Consider the following 22,222-nt stretch of genomic DNA (forward strand, 5'->3'; position numbering starts at 1 on the left):
TTGAACTTTGTGGCAGATGGGACGCAACAGCACAAAACCACATTTGGAAAAGTAGCCTGCTATTCCAAGATCTGTACAAGGAAAAACACACACACGTGACAAAACTTAGACAATAATGGCTAAGAGAGAAGAATACTCTTCATCATGTGTCCAGCATGAAATTACAAGTACATCAAAAAATGTTTAAAAACAATGTTAAAACATTGGCTCAAGTATCAGAAATAAATAAAAATTGCACAACTGCTAAAGCGCCATCTGTTTTCCAGAGTTAATGCTTGCTCAGTGCTACACAACACAAACTTACACAAAACTCGCAGGAAATCTTATGAGCAAAAGCATTTTTGTTGGAAGCTGGCTGTCAACCCTGCCCTTCACCCTAACCTTAACTCATACTAATACGCAATCATGACACAATGCTGAGACCCATAAAGAGCTAATCTCATACTCCATTCTGCCTTTCATTGTCACTGCAAAATAAATGCAGTCTTGAGTGATGACTAGTTTATCAGCGTAGAGCAGACAGATTTAAAAGTAAGTTATCTACAGTAAACAGGCTGGACTCATGGAGTTACACTGCACCCTGTCAGATAACAGTATAATTAAGCCCCAGCTTTTCTCTTCATACATTTTGTCTCATAATTATTGTCTCATTTATTACACTGTCTTGTAAAATAGGCAAATCAATTATACAAAGTACTGTATATGTTTAAGTCAAATGTTAATGGATATCAGAGGCCAGAGAGTTGAGTATCATGCCATCTTTATTTGATTACTGCATCAGTCACTGAAAAACAACGATTACTTGCGTTTTGTAATTACTTGCTTTGAGAGAATAATGTGGTATTTCAATTTCCTCATTAGTTTGTAGTTAACAGATATATTTATGGGTTTTAAGGAACAATGCTGATATCAATATTTAGAGAGCAGTGGGGACAATGGCTGACACTTACATTACAGGATTTAACTCCAACTTTTTCTGAACTTTTTTCTTTTTTTCTTTTGCACATACCTCAATCACAAGTAAAGTTATAGCTTTTTAAAATCTTGCATTGCATTTAAAAATTCCATTCCACTGAAAGACGCCAACACGTTAATTGTCTAAGAGTGACAGCTATGGATTAATCTGAGTTTAATTAATTGTAATATGTCATAAATAAGATATACAAATTATAAATATGGTCAAACAACTGTGTATATCTATATAGCAACCTTCATTCATAGCATGCAGCTCTATAGGCTATTACAAGCTAGTTATCCAGCAGTCATTCCAGGTATTTATTTTTTCAATAGCAATTAACTAATAAAACTAATAAAAATGTATGAAATAAATCTTTCATCATACGTCTCTCTGTCATCTCCTGAGGTGAATGTCAGTCACGGCATTGACTCACCTGATCATGGTCTGCTTTTATATCAGTACCAAAATAATCGCTGAATACTTCAGTGAGTTTTGTTCTGTTGGCTAAATTTAACATTTGTGATTAGCATTCAAACATTTTTCAAAAATTTTGTCAGCTGTCATTTCTACAGTGTCAGCAACGGCATGCGTTTATCACAAATACTTGAACAGAGGACAGCCTGTACCTATTTGTTTAGTCTGCCATTTTGTTTCATAACTTTTTTCTCGGAGGTTCATGGACATTGAGACTTTTGGTAAACTGGAATGTTTTAACGCTGTAGCCCTCTCTCTCTCACACAGTCACTCATATCCCAGGGTGCCTGTTTTACCTTCTGGCTCTCCCTTTTAGATATGCTGCCATAGCTAGACCTGCCACACTTGCACTTTGATCACAATATGCACCCTTTTAGACTACTGTATAATCAGAACATACCTCATATTAGGCTGATACTCATCCCACAACCATTTCTATATGAAGGTTCCTGTAAATGGCTGTGTCTTTCCTGGCGAATGGTGATACTCAGAAAACCTGATATTTCATCTAGTCAGTGAATCAGCTCACCACTACTTGTAATCCTCCAGCTTAACTAAGGAAAGTACTGTATGTGAAATGAAGGGTATATGAAAATCCTTGGGAAAATGAATGAATAACAATAACCACTTGACATATCCTAATGTTAAAAGATTTGTCATTTGCAATTAAAATGGCCCAAGGACCCATTCTTAGTCAGATGGCCAAGCCAAAGCCTTCATTTGTGAATGTGTGTCTGAGGCTGTTCACAATTGGGGTCCAAATTTCAAATTTCCATCTGACAAAGTGAATCATGTCCAGGATTGGACATGTTCATTACGGAGCCATGGCCAGCCTCCCGGCGCCTCCGACTATTCATCTGTGATTGACGTAAAGGTCATGAGATTGGACACAGCAAATGGGCATCTGGCTGAAATTAGGCTTGCAAAGGCCAGTGCATCTCAGCAATGAGATCTCCCAGAGAATACCAGCCCTATCAAGCCAGTGTGATTAGCACAAAACCAAACAAACAGCTCTATGATTGGAGATCTCACATGTCCATTCAGCCACTTTTAATTTTACTTAGCATACATGATACTGACCAGAGACTGTCACGTATCAATAAAAAAATTAGTGGATGAAAAGGATGAAAAGTAAAGCAAGAATGAGGGGAAGAGAATTGCAAACAAGAAGAAATGTTCTCAGAAGTGGGCAGTCTGACAACTCACACGTGGTCAGAAGAACTGTTGTGTCTCTCGAGTATAAACTTGCAAAGCCTGTTATGCCGCTGAAACAAAAGAATGATACATGGAGGACTGCGCTGACTTGTCATATTATACCACTGGGCTTAATCTTTACAAGATCTGCATCATGAGGGCAAATCCTAGCGTGTACCTATAGATTAAATTCCTGTGTGCATGCTGCTGAGTGCCATTAAAACAGATGGATTATGGTCATATCGTAATGTATCTGCAATCAGAGTCATAGCTTATGATAGGTAAGTATGTGTCTCCTTAAAACCACTTGCAGAATAAACACAATCTACCATTCCTTAGACTTATATTCCAAGAAACACATGGGCAAATGTCAAAGATGATAATCCTTTGAAAAATATAAGCCAATGAAAAATGCCTCCAGGACTTTTAAATGTATGTCATATTTACACAAACTGACAAATGCATACACAGTGATGCAAAGAAGTGTACTAGTGTGTTAGTGCCATTACTAGATAATTTATTTTGTCCACTGTGATAATGATTAATAATTTATTTAGGCCTACAGTTATTTATATACATATATTTATATAGTTGTAGTATAAACAATTTCTTCTTTTATAAAACATTTTTTTCTTTTTTTGACCTGCCTACAAATAAAGTGTTGCCACATTGGATGCACTTCCCGTGTTCACTATGAAACAGCCCTGATATATAACTTTTTTTCCCCCCATCATTGTTATTAAAATAGCCCAATCACAAGGAAATCCCACCTAATCTGACCACACTGAACAGGCCAGTGGCCAGGACTGCAAACAAAATAGCAGGTCTTATAAATTCTCTGTATAACTCACATAGAATCAGAGTTATTTATTCTGTGCTTAAAAAATGCCAAAAAAAATGCTTTTAGCATTTTAACACTTTCAGACAAACACCAAAGTGTTGTTTTTGATTATTTTCAGTGTTCGTAATTTTCACGCATCCTTACACACAATGACATGACCACCCTATCATTCATGAATGAGATTTACATAAAGTGATTTAAGTAATTCACATCTGGGAAGTCATTCTGTTACCACACTTGTAAATTCACCCATATCTATGCATATGCATGTGCAGTCCATCTCCACAATGTCAAACATGATGAACGATTCTCAAGTCTCTCATTACTAACACTCAGGAGTGTATTCACACTGTTGGAGTGCTGATTTAAGATCTAATCCTAATCATTTAATTTCAGTCAATATGTGCTGCAAAGCCAAAGACAGTTCTTGTACATGGACATTTAAGAGCTGGTCTATACTCTTTTTCCTCTTTTGTGTACCAACCTGGTAACGAAATCCAGAATCAATCAGCCCACCAGCCTCCTGTTATTTAAAAGCCACTCCTCTGTACACTTTCTCTCACATTCTCTCTATCACTCTCACTCTCTCTCTCTCTCTGTCTGGCTAGCCCTCCCTTTCAACACCAATGTCTTTTCAGATTGTTCTAAATTACTAGTGGAAATAGTGACAAATGTTCAATTAATAGTTGCTGCTCTTTCCACTGCCATGCAAGCCATACCATACCTAAGTAACCATGATAAATTTGCTTACCCTTCTCCCCCAGGTACCATGCAAGCCAAGCCATGACATACGAAAGGAGCTAAAAATAGTGCAGACTATTGACTCATCAAACGCAACCATTACAGAATCACCCTGATTCATCCTGAGGCACTTCTCTCATGGCACAAAAATCCTCAGTAGAAGGCTAGTGTATCGAGTGTTAGCAAAATCTTCTTAATCTTTTTCAAAGTTGCTTTTCTAATAGCTTTAGTTTGATTTTTTCTGTGAATAAATTAAAATCTGACAATCTTCTAGCTTGAGTAAATCCCAAATGGCTTCCTATTCAGTCTCTTTGAATCCAACTTAACATCCAACAGAATATAGTAGAGAAAGACATTTGAGATGCCGCCACAGTTCCTTGTGTTTTTTCCATTAAAAAATTTTGCTAAAAATTAAAATATTGGCACACTTGCCTGTGATCGGTTGTGCCGTTAACCATAAGGTCCCTCATCTGTATGTTCACGAAAGATTAAAGTCTCGGCACACGTGCTTGGGTGCATGCGCTTCCATTAACAAACTTACTGTGTCTCATGTTTCTTGTCTACTTGAGAGAAACAAAGCATGATAACATCAAATGGGAGGCAACAGCTTTCACTGCAAAATAAATTTTGAGTAGCATTTCAGTAGTTGTGCCTATCAAGTGATCACCTGATAACCTTAAGAGAACTTAACCTACTTTTATGGTTAGAGTTATGTGATGAGAAAGCGACAAGTGCACTCGGTCAGGATACAGATAGTACTACGTCCGGAATTTGTTGTCAAGCCACGGTGTGGCTTCTGACACAGGAGAGCTCTTTAACTGAACATAACACACAAGGCATAAACAAGGAATCTGAGCATGAACAATATATATGATCTAGTCAAATTTAGCTATTAGTTAAAGTCAGGTTAGCCTATAGGCCTGTGCCATAAACATCTTACATTAGGGTAATATATGGCATACTAATTAAGATCAATGAATTGTGCCTGCCAGTATGTGCCTGTTTCAAACAGTTTACAGGTTCAAGTACCAGCCCTCAACCTAAACATTATTTCCAGTTACACTCCAGTAGAAAGAGAGGGAGAGAGAGAGAGAGAGAGAGAGAGAGAGAGAGCCTCTGGGCAACAGTGGAGCTGATCAAAGCTGGTCAGAGAGGGCAGAACTTGTCAGCTGCCCTCGTGATGTCGGCAGCTGACTATACCAGCTCTCTGAGTACATGCGCTTTCCCCAAGATTTAGATTCTATAAGCCTCTCCCAAGCTGTCGGCAGCCTCCATAATCAAATATGAATTGTCCTGTAATGCTTCGCCTCTATAGAAAGATCGAAGTGAGTGAACAGCAATAATTCAACCCAATGAACTCTTTTATGGCAGAACTGACAGCCTGCTCTGATGGCTTGCCGACAGCAGGGTGCACATTCTGATCAAGGCTATGACCAATACAGTTTTTTGTCTGTGTCAGTCTAGACTGGGTTTTGATAATATTAGACAAGCCTTACATCTGTAAAGGGAACAGCAGCCTACACATTTAAAGAGTATGGCTCCTTTCCTAACCGATTACAACTAGTACAATACTACTACTACTACTACTGCTACTAATAGTAATAATAATAATGTTATTACATAAAATGTAACAACAATAAAAACACTCACTGAATCTGATCTCATGGATCTAGATGCCAAATTGGTGGTTTAAAAAATATACACTGCTCAAAAAAATTAAAGGGACAATTTTTAATCAGAGTATAGCATCAAGTCAATTAAACGCCTGGTATATTGATCTGGTCAGTTAAGTAGCAGAAGGGGTTGTTGATCAGTTTCAGCTGCTTTGGTGTTAATGAAATTAACAACATGTGCACTAGATGGGCAACAATGAGACGACCCCCAAAACAGGAACGGTTTACAGGTGGAGGCCACTGACAACTTTTCTGACTGTTTTTCACTAGTTTTGCATTTGGCTAGGGTCAGTGTGGACCCAGCACAGTCTCAAGAGCATGGAGGAGATTCCAGGAGACAGGCAGTTACTCTAGGAGAGCTGGACAGGGCTGTAGAAGGTCCTTAACCCATCAGCAGGACCGGTATGTGCTCCTTTGTGCATGGAGGAACAGGATGAACCCTACAAAATGACCTCCAGCAGGCCAGTGGTGTGAATGTCTCTGACCAAACAATCAGAAACAGACTTCATGAGGGTGGCCTGAGGGCCCGACGTCCTCTAGTGGGCCCTGTGCTCACTGCCTGGCACCGTGGAGCTCGATTGGCATTTGCTACTGAACACCAGAATTGGCAGGTCCGCCACTGGCGCCCTGTGCTTTTCACAGATGAGAGCAGGTTCACCCTGAGCACATGTGACAGAAGTGAAAGGGTCTGGAGAAGCCGCGGAGAACGTTATGCTGCCTGTAACATCATTCAGCATGACCGGTTTGGTGGTGGGTCAGTGATGGTTTGGGGAGGCATATCCATGGAGGGATGCACAGACTTCTTCAGGCTACACAATGGCACCCTGACTGCCATTAGGTATCGGGATGAAATCCTTGGACCCATTGTCAGACCCTACGCTGGTGCAGTGAGTCCTGGGTTCCTCCTGTTGCACAACAATGTCCGGCCTCATGTGGCGAGAGTATGCAGGCAGTTCCTGGAGGATGAAGGAATTGATACCATTGAATGGCCCCCACGCTCACCTGACCTAAATCCAATAGAACACCTCTGGGACATTAAGTGTCGGTCCATCCGACGCTGCCTGGTTGCACCTCAGACTGTCCAGGAGCTCAGTGATGCTCTGGTCCAGATCTGAGAGGAAATACCCCAGGACACCATCCGTCGTCTCATTAGGAGCATGCCCCGACGTTGTCAGGCATTCATACAAGCAAGTGGGGGCCATACAAACTACTGAGTACCATTTTGAGTTGCTGCAATTAAATTTCAGTAAAATGGACTAGCCTGCTGCATCATTTTTTCACTTTGATTTTTGGGGTGTCTTTGAATTCAGCCCTCTGTAGGTTGATAATTTTCATTTCCATCAAATGATGTGGCATCCTTTCGTTCCTAACACATTACCCAGTCCATATCAGTATAGATATCCAGCATGATATTTTTCCCCATTGAGATCTGATGTGTTTTCAAAGTGTTCCTTTAATTTTTTTGAGCAGTGTACATTTTTATTTGCATTAGATTAAATAGGCATAAGGTAAACATCTAACATGTTAAAAAACCTAAACAAACAAGAGAAAACAAAATCATCCTAACATGTCTTTCATCAGGGTGTTACAATATTTTCTGCTGGACTAAAACTAACTTGACTGAAGGTAATTTTTTGCAGCTTTTGCTAGTAGAGACAAAAGAATAATTTTTTGACATTCCAGCATGCTAAAGCTGAAGGCCAGTTCACACCAAAAACATTTCTAAACAATTTTTTCATGCATCTCATAGAGCAGATGCATGTGCTTCCATTATAATCACAGTTACTTATTTACTATATGCTGTAAAACACATTTGTTTGCTTTATTATCTTCTTGCTAGCATACTAAACATAGTTCCGGTGTATTTTACCAGCAGCGTCAGTTTGGTGAGAATTACGCTGGGGTAAACCCAAACATACCTCATGCTACCTTTAACAATGACACCCAGACACACCAAGTTTACTAGTTGGGCCAAAGGTCACACCAAGCCCCTTTTATCCCCACTCCCAGAGAGATGTGGTTCCTCAAGGCTTCAGAGCATTTCCTGACTGCCAGAACCTGGAACCCATACATTATTCAGTAGCACTTAATGTTTAAACTCCATTTCTTTGGAAAGAGAGTACACCATGCTCGGGTGCTTCAGAGGAAAAGAGGTAGAATGCATGCCAGGTAGACAGAAAGACACTTTTCTTTTTCCTTCTAATTCTAAGTCTTGCACAATAAAGTTTCCTCTCAAACAGACCTAAAATGTGAAGCTTTACAACAATCACAGCAAGACTGTTTGTGAGCCAGGTATTTTACATTCAAAACTCCACTGATTGCTGTGAGAAAAATAAAGTTCTTTGTGCCTGCCAAGGAGCATGCTATGTGAAGTATGGACCTCTGGCAAAGGAATGACTGGTGCTCTCCTTCATTAAAAAAAAGAAAAAAGAAAAGCAAACACAAAAACTGTTATCGATTATGATTATCGCTTCCCATGTGCAAAGAGTAGAAAAGTGAGATAGCATACTGTACAAAGGCACAGATTTTCTGTCTGTTCACTCTAACAAATGCCATCGTCTTCCGCCAAGCTAAATTGCCATGGTAACACGCTACTTGATGACTGCCAATGGGAAAAAAGAAAAAACACACAAGGCCTCTAAAATACTCAAACTGCAAAGAAAAACTCATTTCATATACTGCTAATAAAATAACTTTTTCATAAAATATAAAACAGCTTATATGAATCTCATTATATCCAAATTGATCCAGTGTTGTGCCTCTTCACTGAGAAACTTTAAATAATTTAAATAAATACTTCTGATAAATAAGGACATTCGATAAATTCTAATTCTGGGAAAAAAGGTATGTAAGGACAAATGGTTCAGTAAATCTTTTCAGTAAGTAAAAGCTGGCCTTCCAAATGCCTTGTTCAATTTGTACCTTTTTCTCAGTTATTTCAAAATGTAGTGTAATTGTGTGAAGCTAACACAAAGAAAAGACAGCAGTACTAAAAGAAAGAGCACTTAATTTTTTTCACCTCTATGCTCACTGCCATTTTAAATGTGAATAACTAATTAAGCTCAATTAGGATGTGGTATGCGAGAATCCACGTTTTCCATGTGAATTTAAATTGCGGGGCACCGCTTTGAGTGACAGCCTCAGAGTTTAAAGGTTAACACATTAATAACAGCAGTAATTGAATTTGCCCCCTAACACACACACACACACACACCATTACAAAAAATTGATCTGTAGAGTCGCTTAACTTGCAGGCATGGTGGTAAGTGCCATAATCATAAAGCCTTAATTCGTTATCAGCAGTGTAACTGAATAATAGTTTGATTAGTGATTGTTCAAGCAGCTGGAATAAAATAAAATCAAAGCCCCTATAAAATTAAAACTGGGGCTAAATTAAAACTGTTTCAACAACAAATCTGGAAGGCACTGTGTCTATATGGCCTAGTTTGAGTTTTAACTAAATGTGCCACTGCTGTTTTTAGTATTAAAATGCTATGTAGAAATTGATTCACAATACTCATGCATAGCAACAAAAAATGAGATTTCAAATCCATCTCTGAGAAACTAATGATTTTCAGTGAGAATAAATTCAAAAATAATTGATCATATTCTTCCATTTATGGTGTTAATCTGCCTTTTTAACAATTTAACAAACTGTCAGTCTTTAGATGTGCAATTAAAAAGAGTGTGAGCATTTTTGTCATGTTCCCAACAGCCAAAAAAGAACCGCATTGCTGCCTGAGCGAAAGCGTGCACACGCACGCACACTTTCACATACACACACCCACGGAGTGCTGGGCGGAAGATGAAGGGTGAGCTCCTTTGGCACGCGCTGGCTCTCAGAGCAGGTGTGAGATACACAGTGGCTAATTTAAGCTAAAGTTCTGCACCGGAGGCTCCTGTAGCAGGTGCAGAACTGCAGAAGGGAGCCCTGAACTCCAACCACTGAGTCGGCATCAATTACATAAAACCCTAATGATTTTATTCCTGAAAACCATAAGATTCCCCCCTCCCCATTTAATAACCATACTACTTCCATTCTTTCTGATCCCTTCCCCTCCAAAACCCTCACTGTGCTTTGTCTCAGACACAGTAAACGGTAATCAATGTCCCAGGCTTGATGTTTCATCCAATCAGTTTATCAAAGCTGTGGCTCAGACTGTAGGAGCCCTCACGGTTGTAGTTGTCAGACATAAATCACAACCAATCTATACCGCATTTGTTTGTATGTCTGTAATTTACAGTCACGCCAGCCGTGTCCTGCCCGTATTTACGGAGAAAATATGTGACGGACAGATGGGGTGGGGTGAAAATATCCTCATCTTCATCCACAGCTTCACATCATATCCGGCTGCCTTCTCCACCACACATGAGAGCAGCGTAGACTATCTAAGGAGTTAATACCCATTTCTCCAGCATCTCTCAATTTTTGAGGTGAAATAAAATGACAATTTAGACAATTATTTTTTTGTTCCAGTCTGGTCACACTTCACTCTCCTAAATGGATAATCTAGTTGACTGGACAAGTATGAACCAAAGGCAATTAAAATTGAATGCTCTACATTTTTTTTTTTTTTTTGCAAAAGTACCTTTAACCTCCAACTACTGCTGGTGACTTACGAATGGGACAAAACCCCAGAATCTAGAAGGAAGGAGAGATGCCTTAAGGCTTTAACAGACACCTGAGCTCATGAGTTCAGAGAAGCCGTATAACAGCCATGTTCATGTTTTTTTTTTTTTTTTTTTTTTTGCATGGAGGGGAAAAAGGAGTACTGTAAATAGACAGTGTGCTGAAAAATATCTTATCTACAAAAACAGAAACAAAAACAGTTTTGTTTGCACAATGAAGATAAGTGTTTGCTGGGATTTAAATGCATGGGGATGCATGGGATTTTTGTACATCACATAGAAGATGAATGCGAGTTTCCAAATGATGTAAAACATTAAAATGGGTAAAATCTGATTTATGAGGTTTCTGCAGCACACAGCCAATGAGCCACTTTACATAAAACTGCCTGCTGCACCCTTACCACCTACACAGCTATGCTGAATTAACACCTACGTTGGTCATTTACGTCCAGTGAAACTCAGATAGTCTCATACTTTTTTTTTATTATATATGTATCTTACTCTTAACAGTTCATAGACACACTGCCATTATGCCTTTTCCTCCTCATGCCAAACATTCTCTCTCAGCAAATGTCAAGTTTAATTTCTATAAGCTTTAATTGGCCTACTGGCACCCGCCTCTTCATCACAACATGTATAATACACAGCTGTTCAAAAAGTTCACATATTCTTCTGGGATAGAGATGCCATGATTAAAATAATTGCTGACAATGGTTTGGACATAATCCCGGTCTGAAAAAAAAGCTGAACTCCTAAGATGATACACCAGAACCAATTCAATAAGCCTATGAATTATGTCTGTGATTAGCTGTTTAATAGCCTGATTATGAAGAAGAAGCATTTAGAACCTGACAATTATCATTTTAACAACACATAGGTATAGAATCTATTATCTATTATCAGAGATGACAAGCAAAGCTTTAGACCTTTTCTTTTTTTTGTTGTTGTTTTTTTTGTTTTTTGTTTGTTTGCTTTTGGGATTTTTTTTTTTTTAACAGAAGGATAATCCTCATTTAAATCTCAATAGCCTAATACTAATACTGTGATCAGATCTCTGCCCAAACTTTAGCATCACAACAACATACAGTGTGTCAAAAGTTCAGTCTTGCAGTGATTCAAAAGTGTCAAGTTCACCACAGAACTGTGCAGTGCATGTGTGTTACAGCCCAGTGAGGCTGTGTATAATCAGCAAAGGCTGCACAGCTACTCACCATAAAACACACCACTTTATCATCAGCCTCAAAATGCACTTTATCGACCAGCAAAAAAGCTTCATTTCAGACTTTACAGAGATTGTGTATTTCATCCTACAAGGCATGTGATGCTGTCTGAACCGACATGAATTATAATGTGTACATGGACACCGACTTCATCTGAGAGCGACGTGCAAAGTAAATAAAGCAGCAGGTTTTGTGCAGAACAGCTCCAGTCCTGAGTGAACAGTCACACTGCTCATTTCAACCCCAATAGCCACAAATGAATACTCTCACTTTTAATCATTCATCCAGAGCTGCCAGGCTGAATGTGCGGTGTGTTTAGAGACAAGCGCGTTTTTAATGACAAGAATGAATACTGGCATGACTGCATTACATGTGTAAGTTATAATCTGATCACAAATATCAATAACGGTAAACAAAGAAAGTTCAGAAAGTGCGAGACGGTTAAAATGATTTCATTAACTTTTTTTTTTTTTTTTTTTAACAATCCAACTCGCGTTTACAAAAACAGGAACATTCACGCGCATCAGACCGCTCCTTAAAAAAAGAAAAAAAAGAAAAAAAAAAAAACTTCTACAATTAATCCCATTGTAAATGTAAACATTCTTTAAAAATTGTGTCTTCAGGCATGGCTTGTTATCAGAGAGCTGTCTATCCGCGCATATCCGCGCAAATGCAATGTTTGTAATAATAATATATTTTTTGAAAAGCTTCTGTTTTGTTCCTCGTTTAATAAAACCACATTTAAGCAGCTATAGATCTATGAGGTCAGAAAGACAAAGAGAAACACAAAGGTAAATAAGCACGCGGACGCTTACCCGCTGAGGAGAAGCCGAGCAGCAGCAGCGGCGCGCGAGCGTTTTTGGAGCGAGTTCCTCGCAGTTCCAGCTGCTCCTCGAATAAGGCGCGAATGTGGCGTGTGCGCGCAGCGCGCTCCCGCCCAGCGCTCAGACAGCGCGCGTGAGCCGCGGAGCCTCTGGTGGCCGCGCAGAGAAACGAGAGAGAGAGAGAGAGAGAGAGAGAGAGAGATGACATGTGTGGAGTGATGGAGAGACGGAAGGTGGGTTACTTAAAATATCGCCTTCAAAAACCTCCAGTTTCGAGAAGTTTCTTTTGAGTGTTAGACTGGAAGCAGATTTCTAAATCAGCGAGTTTGGGTGCGCGCGTGTGTGTGAAGGAAGATGGCTGGAGTGGGGGATTTTTTTTTATTCTCTTTCTTCTTCACAACAGGGCAGTGGTAACAATACTACTACTACTACTACTACTACTAATAATAATAATAATAATAATAATAATAATTAACAACCCTGTGTAGGATAAGCGGTACAGAAAATGGATATTATTATTATTATTATTATTATTATTATTATTATTATTATGTTATACATCTTAAAGCATACTATCCAGTAACTCCTATGAATTACTTTCATAACTACAGCAAAATGTACAGGGCATCCCAAAGGTCTCCATACATAGAGGAATTTAAAACTTTTTAGCAAAATCTCTTACACAATTTTTCATACTTAGTTTATATTATATTTTTTTTTCAGCTAGCCTTTAAGAATGCCTTTGACAAAAGAAGAACATATTGAAATCATTCTCATGGCTGGATTGGGAAAGTGTCGCAAGGTTGCGATGGACTTTAACAGGAAACATGGCAAGTACGTCAACAAATCAACAAATTCAAAAAGACTGGAAGTGTTGCAGACCAACCGAGCACAAACATCAAACCACAAACATCCACTGACAAAGGCACAACCAACGTGGTGCTGGCAAACATAGTCCCCTATGTATGGAGACTTTTGGGACACCCTGTAGTATAAGTAATGCAAGTCCTATATATGAGGAGTTTCAGCTGTGATGTCTCTGACTTTATTGTGCTTCTGTTTATTAAAGTGTTGTATGTCTTGCACAATACAACATATAGTAAAACGTATTCAATTTTTTACTTCACACAGACACAATTTCCATATTTGTGTATTATTCCATAAGAAATGTGGCTGCTGTCAGGATCACAATATCAAAGTCACAGAACCTAAAACATGTGGTAGGCCTAAATATAGGAACATAATTGATGGTGCATTAGATGCTATTACTAGTCAGTGCATCCAGGAGTGCATATAGAAAGAGTGAAATTTGATTGTAAGCCAGTGCAAGTGTATGGAGTATGGAGTGTGTGTGGGTCTAACCTGATAAAATTGGCAGTAACTTGCTTTTTATGTTCAACCAGTTTTCAAATTACTCTGTTACAGTACATGCACATACATTTCTGCATATCACATGTGATGTCAATGTAAATAGCACTGCACTGCCAGCACAGCAGTGGTATGTAAAAAAAGTGGACAAAAAAGGATCATAAACCAAGAAATGTCAGTCTCTAGCAAGCATTTTTCCTTCTGCTGATACATTTAAATTCACTAAATTCTTATGGAACAAAATATTAGAAGCCTAAGAATAAATTATAGAAAAAAAGTAATGGACATGACAGTAATATCAGCATAAAGATTAAATAAAATATAAATGAAACCACAAAGAAGCTGCAATGTTTATGTGTGTTTATGTAAAATACCTTTTAAAAAAACATTTATTTCTTCACCTTCATTAATTGCTTTATCCTGGTTAGGGCTGCAATGGATCCCAGCACACCCTGAATGGGACGCCAGTCCATCACAGGGCACCATGCACATTAACCCAAGCTCAGTATCAAACAAGGGGTCCTGAAGCTGTGAGGCTGCAAAACTACCTGCTGAACCACCCTTTATTGCTGTTGATACATTTCAATTTACCTATATTAGTAATTCAACTATATTAGTAGCCAAAGAGTAAATCAGAGTAGATTACATTTCCATAAAATGTAAAGTATGTAACAGCAAAGTCAGCAAAATATTAAAATAAAAAAATACATTTTCATCGTAATTTGATCAAGTTAATTAAAGCTAACATAACAGACATTGTCCCAAGCTAAAAATAGCTACTATAAGTTACATTATAAACATACCAGACAACTAAGTAATCAACAGTAATCAATCACAAATCACAAACCAATCTTATCTAACTTCATATGTAATACAAAATAATAAGAACATTAGCTAGGAATGTAGGAGAAGTTAAAGATAAACAGTAAAAAATAGTAGCTTAAATTGTAAACTCACCTATCCAGCATTTTAGTAATCCCTATCTTAACTCTTACATGAGTCCCTAAAAATATACAGATATTGTCAGAGCATTCATTTGAAAAAAGCAATTTCTTGTTTTCTTATTTTGTTACGTGTCTGGCTTAGCTTAATGAGGCATCTACCGTTTCATATCTATGGTGGTAAGCTGTTACTTTTGAGTCATGATTTTAAAAACCATAATACACACCTTGATACTGAGATATAGTATTTTTAATCCACCATGACTTGGCATGAACTTGATGTCTGTCTTTCTTTCTCCACCGTCCTCTCTGTCTCACTATGTCTTTATTTTATACTTAAATTAAATTGTTATAATACACCTAACACATTGTAGAGAGATGCTTTTAATCTATCATGGTCTGTCATGACACTTATGCACACACACACACACACACACACACCCAGGTGGACACACACTATAAAAGTCTTATCATGAGAACTGCTGACTATGGGAGCAGCCGATGAATATTCAACAGATTCTGTGTTGGCAAGTTGGCTAGACAGTGGAGAAAGTAATCTCTCAAACTGAGTAGCAGGTAAACTCCAGACAGGATGCATAAACATGGTCGCTAGAGAAAGATGAATTTAAATGGCACTGACCACCACAGACACACAGAGCTCCATGTCAGTGAAAACACAAAAATAAAAAACTATCAGCCGCATTCAGCGTTGGCGACTTGAGTTAAAAATTATGTCAGTGTTTACACTAAGAATGTTCTCCGCAATATAATGTAAAATAAACCCAAGAATTTTTAAAAAAAATTAACAAATTATAAGAAAGACTAAAATGATGATATGTGAGAAGATTACGAGCATTCAAATAAACACATGAGTCTAGTGCTTTGCTAATGTAATGCTACATGATGAAGTAGTAGAAAGTCTGAAAAATGCTGTATCTACCTGTGAGAGTTGTAGCTAGTGACTGGACAGTACACAAAAAAATTAAAATATTTTATATCATGCCCTGATATTTAATTGTGCATACAATTTAATGTGCATGTAATTTAACTCTGAATTTGCTACATGAATAGTAGAATGTTCACCCAAGACAATACATTTGGTACAATACATTACATGTGCTTTATAAATAATTTGTGCTTTATAAAAAAAAGTGTGTGTACAATTTACACAATTTCCCCCATTTTTTACATTCTGCTAGCTCAGAAATTTGCATCTGCGTGCCCTTACATAACTGAAATTGAAATTACATTCTTCTTCATTGACAGTGGAAAACAATAAGCATGGGAAAAAATAGATTTGGAGAAACTTTTATCTCTCAGTGCATTGTTTCACTGTCTTGTGCTGAAGTCTCCAACAAAACATGGAGGAAATTGGGTTAAAATTTTCAGAAAGTATTTCACTCAATGATGTGCTGCGTGGTTCGAAAATGTGGAAGGGCAGGAAAGAACAGGTCTAAACTAGAGAGAGCAGAATGAAAGTGGAGATCTGCTTGAACCTGCACATCTGCTGTTGAGTATTATGAACTGAAATGGTGTTGAAAAGGCAGTTTGCAGAACAAGGGTCGGGCATCTAGGTGTACCATCAATGTAACAAACTGAATCTAATTTTTGGGTCTGTGCTCAGGACTCTCTGGCATTAGGCTCTGCAGTCCCTGTGGTCCAAGGCTCTGCACTCTCAGCTACTGAAATTGTAAAGCCTGTTCTCCAGCTAATCTATCCCATATTCCTCCATCGTCTGCATTTCTGGCTCTACCTTTACACCCCCGCTGGTCTTCAAATTCTCTAAAGTCCATCACTGACCCAGCTCCTTCAGTCTCCATTACTGATCCAGATCCTCCAATCCCTATCACTCGTCCATCTCCTCCAACCTCCATCACTGACGCAGTTCCTCCAGTCTCCAACAATGATCCATCTTCTCCAGTCTTCATCAATGAACCATTTCCTCCAGTCTCCATCAATGGTCCAGCTTCTCCAGTCTCCATCAGTGATCCATTTCCTCCAGTTTCCATCATTAATCCATTTCCTCCAGTCTCCATCAGTGGCCCAGCTTCTCCAGTCTACATCGCTGACCCATTTCCACCAGTCTAATATTTCCATTACTGATTCATCTCATCCAGCCCACATCACTTGCTGCTACGTCGTGAATGAACAGGGATTTGCATTTCATAGGCCTTGACTCTGTTCATACTGCCTAGTGTCTGAAAGGGTGGCACCTTATCACCACTGCCAAAATCACCCTAGATGATATTGATAGACTAGTTCCTTATACTGTATACCACTCCTTCACAGAAGGTAAAATGCCTGGAGGTGTACTCTGGCTCTTTTTCTTTTTTTCCCCTCCTCCTTTGTTTTAAGCCACTCTATCCATTTAGAATCTGCTGGAAAGCCTACTGTGCTACCACTACAGCCTGTTCTCCTGATGAATGTTTCTGCATACATGCTGCTCCAACAGTGCAATTCCGTGATCCTTTTTCCGTGAGTTTTTACCCCCACCCCAATTATCATTGGCTACTGTGTCTTTCCAGTTACTTTATCCCTATGCATCCCTATATAGTCCTTGTTTTCTGCTCTATAGAGTCTTAGTTGGCAGTTCTTAGCTGCTTTTGTCACTAATCTTCTATAATCACACAGTTCTGACCCATTTTGACTGTTATGACTGAGACTACTGGATAAGCCCAAATAAATATTAACATATAATAGCCTCAGACTCTCATGCAATGATCTTGGAATCCCAATCCAGGACAGCTTTAATAAGACATTTACAAAGCATTGTACATATGGCAATAATGTTGTAATAATAAGCAATAATGACTGTTATGGGAACCCCTGAATATAAAAACAATCTGAATGATTATATATTCTACAACAGACATTGTAACTAAACAAGTCAGGCTAATATCATGACAAGTGTTAATCTAAATAAATTATTACGCTCAAAAAACACAAAAAGGACTTGACTTGTACTGGAGTGTTTAGGTAACATATAACATTGAAATATACATTACATTGCAGTTTTTAAAATAATTGTCCTAATTATATAAAGCGTATAGTGTTGCAGTATCATGTTGGTTTGGGGCATCATAATTTATAAAATATAACTCTTGGCATGCTGTACTTTGTCTACACTTAAGACAATTAATCATCAGGTTTTTCAGTTAATTATGATTATTATATGATCACAATATTTCACATAGTCACAAAAAACCGCTATTGTATTTTGTTTTGCTAGCACATTTCATTATGACCTTTAATAAACTGGAATATCTTCTGTTATCATTAACTGTATAGTCTCTCTCTATTCACAAAATATGTCTCAGCCCAAATAACTAAGTCATTGCCTTTTAACAAATAGACTTTTGTTTGCTTTTCACCATCTGTTCTTTATCATGACTGAGGCTAAACTAAACTCCATTATCTGAACAGTTATTCCATATTTTCTCTGCAACAAATGCTTCTTCTAATGTAGCATTTCTGACCATAAATGATGACTCCATGATTGGCAAATCAGTTGTGCAGCATCCAATACTACAGTCTGTGTGAATAACATTAAGTGTAAAAGTAATCAACAGTTTACATTGGTTTAGCCTCATACTTAAACTGGATATTACAATAATTCTCTTACCTGAGCAATCTGTGCCTGTTGTCATTCACCCTGTAAGTGAGAGAGTAACTGAACAATCTAATATTTATTTTTTTAATTAACAACATTAGGGCAATATTTAATACTTAAAATACTTTTAATACTTACAATAAAGACCCCTTTATTTAAAAAGGTTATATTTGCAATCTAAATGTACTTATTTAGTTAGATAGATAGATAGATAGATAGATAGATAGTCTTATATTTTGAAATATATTTTTCTCTTCTACTGAATTAAACTAACCTCTGACCCCAAAACCGATGCTACAGTGTGATGATTATTTTAGTTTACTGAATTTCTTTGTAAAAACTATTGTTGCTATTGGGAGTCCAGATTTATTCACAGCAGTAGCTTTCAGTCAGGGATCTTGATGCCTGGTGCTTGGTAGACAGAAGCTGAGCTGACTGTTAGATATTATTCTAGCTGTACTCAGTAAGAAGAACAATGCTTCTCACGTGACCTGCCTCTACCCTTTTGCTTCATGGCTGGGAATAAAACCTTCCTTTGGAAATGTTAGCATAAGTATCTGTTATTTTCATTAGCAGCAGTTACTCATCTACTTCCCTTTTAAATAAGGTCTGACATGTAAAGGATAGCAGGGCAAAAATGAATTAAAAGTCTGTTTTGCAGTGTTTATAATTCAAATTGTGTCTCACACATAAATACACACTGTAATGGTAAAATAGTCTACATGTATATGGCCACATTATATGAATTCCTGTTTCATATATAAAGTTATAAGAAACTGAAATGAAACTGACCACTAGTAAAACAGACCCCATCATAAAAAGACCACTTTGCTATCATGAACGTTCTTTCATTCATCTTTAGTAACTGCCTGATCAGGGTAAAGACAGTTTAATTTAGGCTACTAGTTTGTTTATATTTTGGGAAAGAAAACCAACTAAATTCATTAGAAAATATTGCAGGCATGTACAAAAAAAAATAAATAAAAAAAAAACAGTCTCATGCATATCTTTAGTGAACTTGAGTGGTGTAGCTGAGGTTGAGGAAATGTCAGAGCCAGAATTAACAGGCATTTCTGTCTCTGGAGGTTGATTTCCAGTGTTTCCAGCAGCATAGTAGTAAAAAAAAAAAAAACACTCATACAGGACAAATATCAGTAGAAAACAGAGTGAGTGCATGTGTGAAGGGTTATCTGTAAACACTAACCTACCCAGGCATGTGTAGTGCTGATTAGACTTTTAGGTCGGATGTCACAGTGTGTTTCTGAATCATGCGAATGCTGCTCAGACACTTCCCCCCCTACAGCCACAACACTGCTGATGTCACTCAGCATCACCTTGAGTGGGTTTACCTTTGTGTTAGCTGAGTTGATCATCTCCCCTTTAATTATATTACCCATACAGCGCTGGTACCCTCCTGAACTGTCTTGGGAACCTCACACCAGCTGAACACTGCAGCCTCCAGAAACATTCACTTACCCACAGTATTACAGCAGGACAGAAAAGTAACACAGCAATGGTGCAGTTGTAATTTCTTTTCTATACTGTTCTAATAACACTGCAAATTACACCCAGAGAAGGCAATGAGTCATTTCCTAACAGTTCATATGCCTAAATATAGGTCTGCTTATTTACCACATTAATCTCTCCTCCCCCCTCACCAGGAGCCTTGATGCAAGGGAAACAAAATTTGGTTATCTCTAGCAGAAAGTTCCTTTAGTCACATAATATTACAAGGCCAGTGCATTATGTACATTGGTGGCTGAACATGAAAAGCAATTTATTGTGGTTTTCACACTACTTTAGTTAAACAGGTTTGGCCTCTGTCAGAGGCAGACAAATGTGTGGTTCGCTAAAACAAAGGCACACTGTTGAAATGTCCACAAAGATCATCATCTGCATTCATATTGGCTCACAGAAAGGGGAATTTTAGCAGGACCAAAAGGGAAACCAATATTGCAATGCTATAAAAAACCAGCCATTATTGGTTTCTGTGGTACAGTTGTTCCTAATGTTATTTTCTCTCTAGTACCCTTTAAAATGCATGAGTTTCACTGCACTGCCTGAGTCTACGCTGACATGTAAATAAATAAATAAATAAATCAGTACTAGGGTCACAGGAGGTATTGCCAATGAACAGAGGTATATAACTGGAAAGGGTCAAGGCACTGAAATGCATATCTTTGCTCTTATATTGATTTACTCATTAATAGCCTGGCAGTGATTGTACTTTTTCACACTGACAATATGTTAAATCAAAAAAGGTGGGTGTAAGCAGCTGGAGGGTTATGAACAAGGAAAAAAAAACTTTCTGTGTTAAAAATGTGTGTATAATCTTGTAAAATAAAGTGAACAAAATTAATCAACTGAGGCTTCAGGTACATGGGGGTATTTTATATGAGTTGGAGAAAAGCAAAATTTACCACTAATGCTAATTCTAAATTCAAATTTACTGCAATAATATCTGCTCATTTGTTTGTGCCAAGGAACATTCTAATAGCATGTAATTAATGACTAGTTAAAGACCACCAGAATGCTTCATATCAAAAAGAACAAATGAAAAAGTTCTGAGCACATTTTATTGCATGTCCATTTTATATCTGAAAAACATTACAACATTACTATCTGACACAAGGTGAAAGGGGTCAGTTTTATTCTCTTCAAAATTCCAAAATAGTTAAATGTTAGATTAACAGTAAAAAAGTGTACTAATGTGCTATGAAAAATAAACCAATAACAGGAACAGTATTGACTGAACAAGGCCTTATATAATATTTGGCAAAAATAACACCGCAATCTCTCACTTCTCTGTTCTGAGAAAACAGAAGACTAGTCAACATGCTGTGCGAAACAGTCAACACCAAAGATGAGGGGGATGTTTCCTTTCTGATGGGTTTTGCTTTGTTGCACATTTTTGTTTTCTGCTGTTCCCTTGGATTAATTTTTTCCCACAGGAAATCAGATCTATAAACGATGCACAAAAGATGCTCATTCCACCTGCTGCATGGTTCTTGTTTGCTGCAAACGGTTTGGACTGTAGCATACTGTCCAACTGTCCATCTTTCACCAGCACCATTAAGAAACACTTAAATGTAATATGAAGACTTTAATCCTCCTACTGGATAGAGGTATGAAGGAGAAGTGAAAGATATCTAACCCTAGGTTCTGTTCACCACCTACCAAGTGATTTCCCTCATTTGATTTTATTTGCAATACAAATGTAAAATGTATTTGAATATACAATATGTCATTTTTAGTAATTACTCATGTAAACAATGTTCATGGAATTAGACACACAAAACCCTTCACATACTCGGAGATCCTCCTGTAGGCTTGTATGTACACAAGTGAGTGCAAATAAAAGATATATGTCAGATATATGCCATGAGACAGGGACTAAAATCATCTTAAGAAGGTGTGTTTTTTACACCTTTTTTTAAACATTTAAAAAATGTTTTTGATGCTATTTTTTGCCTTATTTCTTCCGGTTGAAACAGATTTTATCATAAAGAATAGGACATAAAAGTACATTTAGAATGAACAGTACAGAGGCAAAGGGAGGAATTGTTTCCCCCGCAGAGGATCTCAGAAGAGCTCTGCTGGAGACTCATCCATCCAGTTAAGCTGAACACTTACACTTAACACATTTCCTCTATTCCTCACTCAGCACATCACCACATTTACAAAGGCAGAGATAGAGGGAGAGAGAGAGAGAGAGAGAGAGAGAGAAAGAAAGAGTGAGTATATCCTTA

At 37.8% G+C, this 22,222-nt stretch overlaps 1 protein-coding gene across 2 annotated transcripts in view; it reads right to left on the bottom strand.

The window, feature by feature from the left end:
* The window catches only part of LOC113532783 (cadherin-22), a 190,811-nt gene extending 178,185 nt beyond the window's left edge, over nucleotides 1-12,626 (bottom strand). The window contains exon 1 of one of the 2 annotated variants that reach the window (XM_026924421.3): nucleotides 12,546-12,626. The gene's annotated coding sequence lies outside the window, so the exon portion shown is untranslated. The remainder of the gene's footprint in view (nucleotides 1-12,545) is intronic. The other variant, XM_053229740.1, reaches the window with a different exon arrangement.
* Between the last annotated feature and the right edge of the window lie 9,596 nt (nucleotides 12,627-22,222).

This window comes from Pangasianodon hypophthalmus, chromosome 2 (assembly GCF_027358585.1).
Source record: "Pangasianodon hypophthalmus isolate fPanHyp1 chromosome 2, fPanHyp1.pri, whole genome shotgun sequence".
Classification (NCBI taxonomy): domain Eukaryota; kingdom Metazoa; phylum Chordata; class Actinopteri; order Siluriformes; family Pangasiidae; genus Pangasianodon; species Pangasianodon hypophthalmus.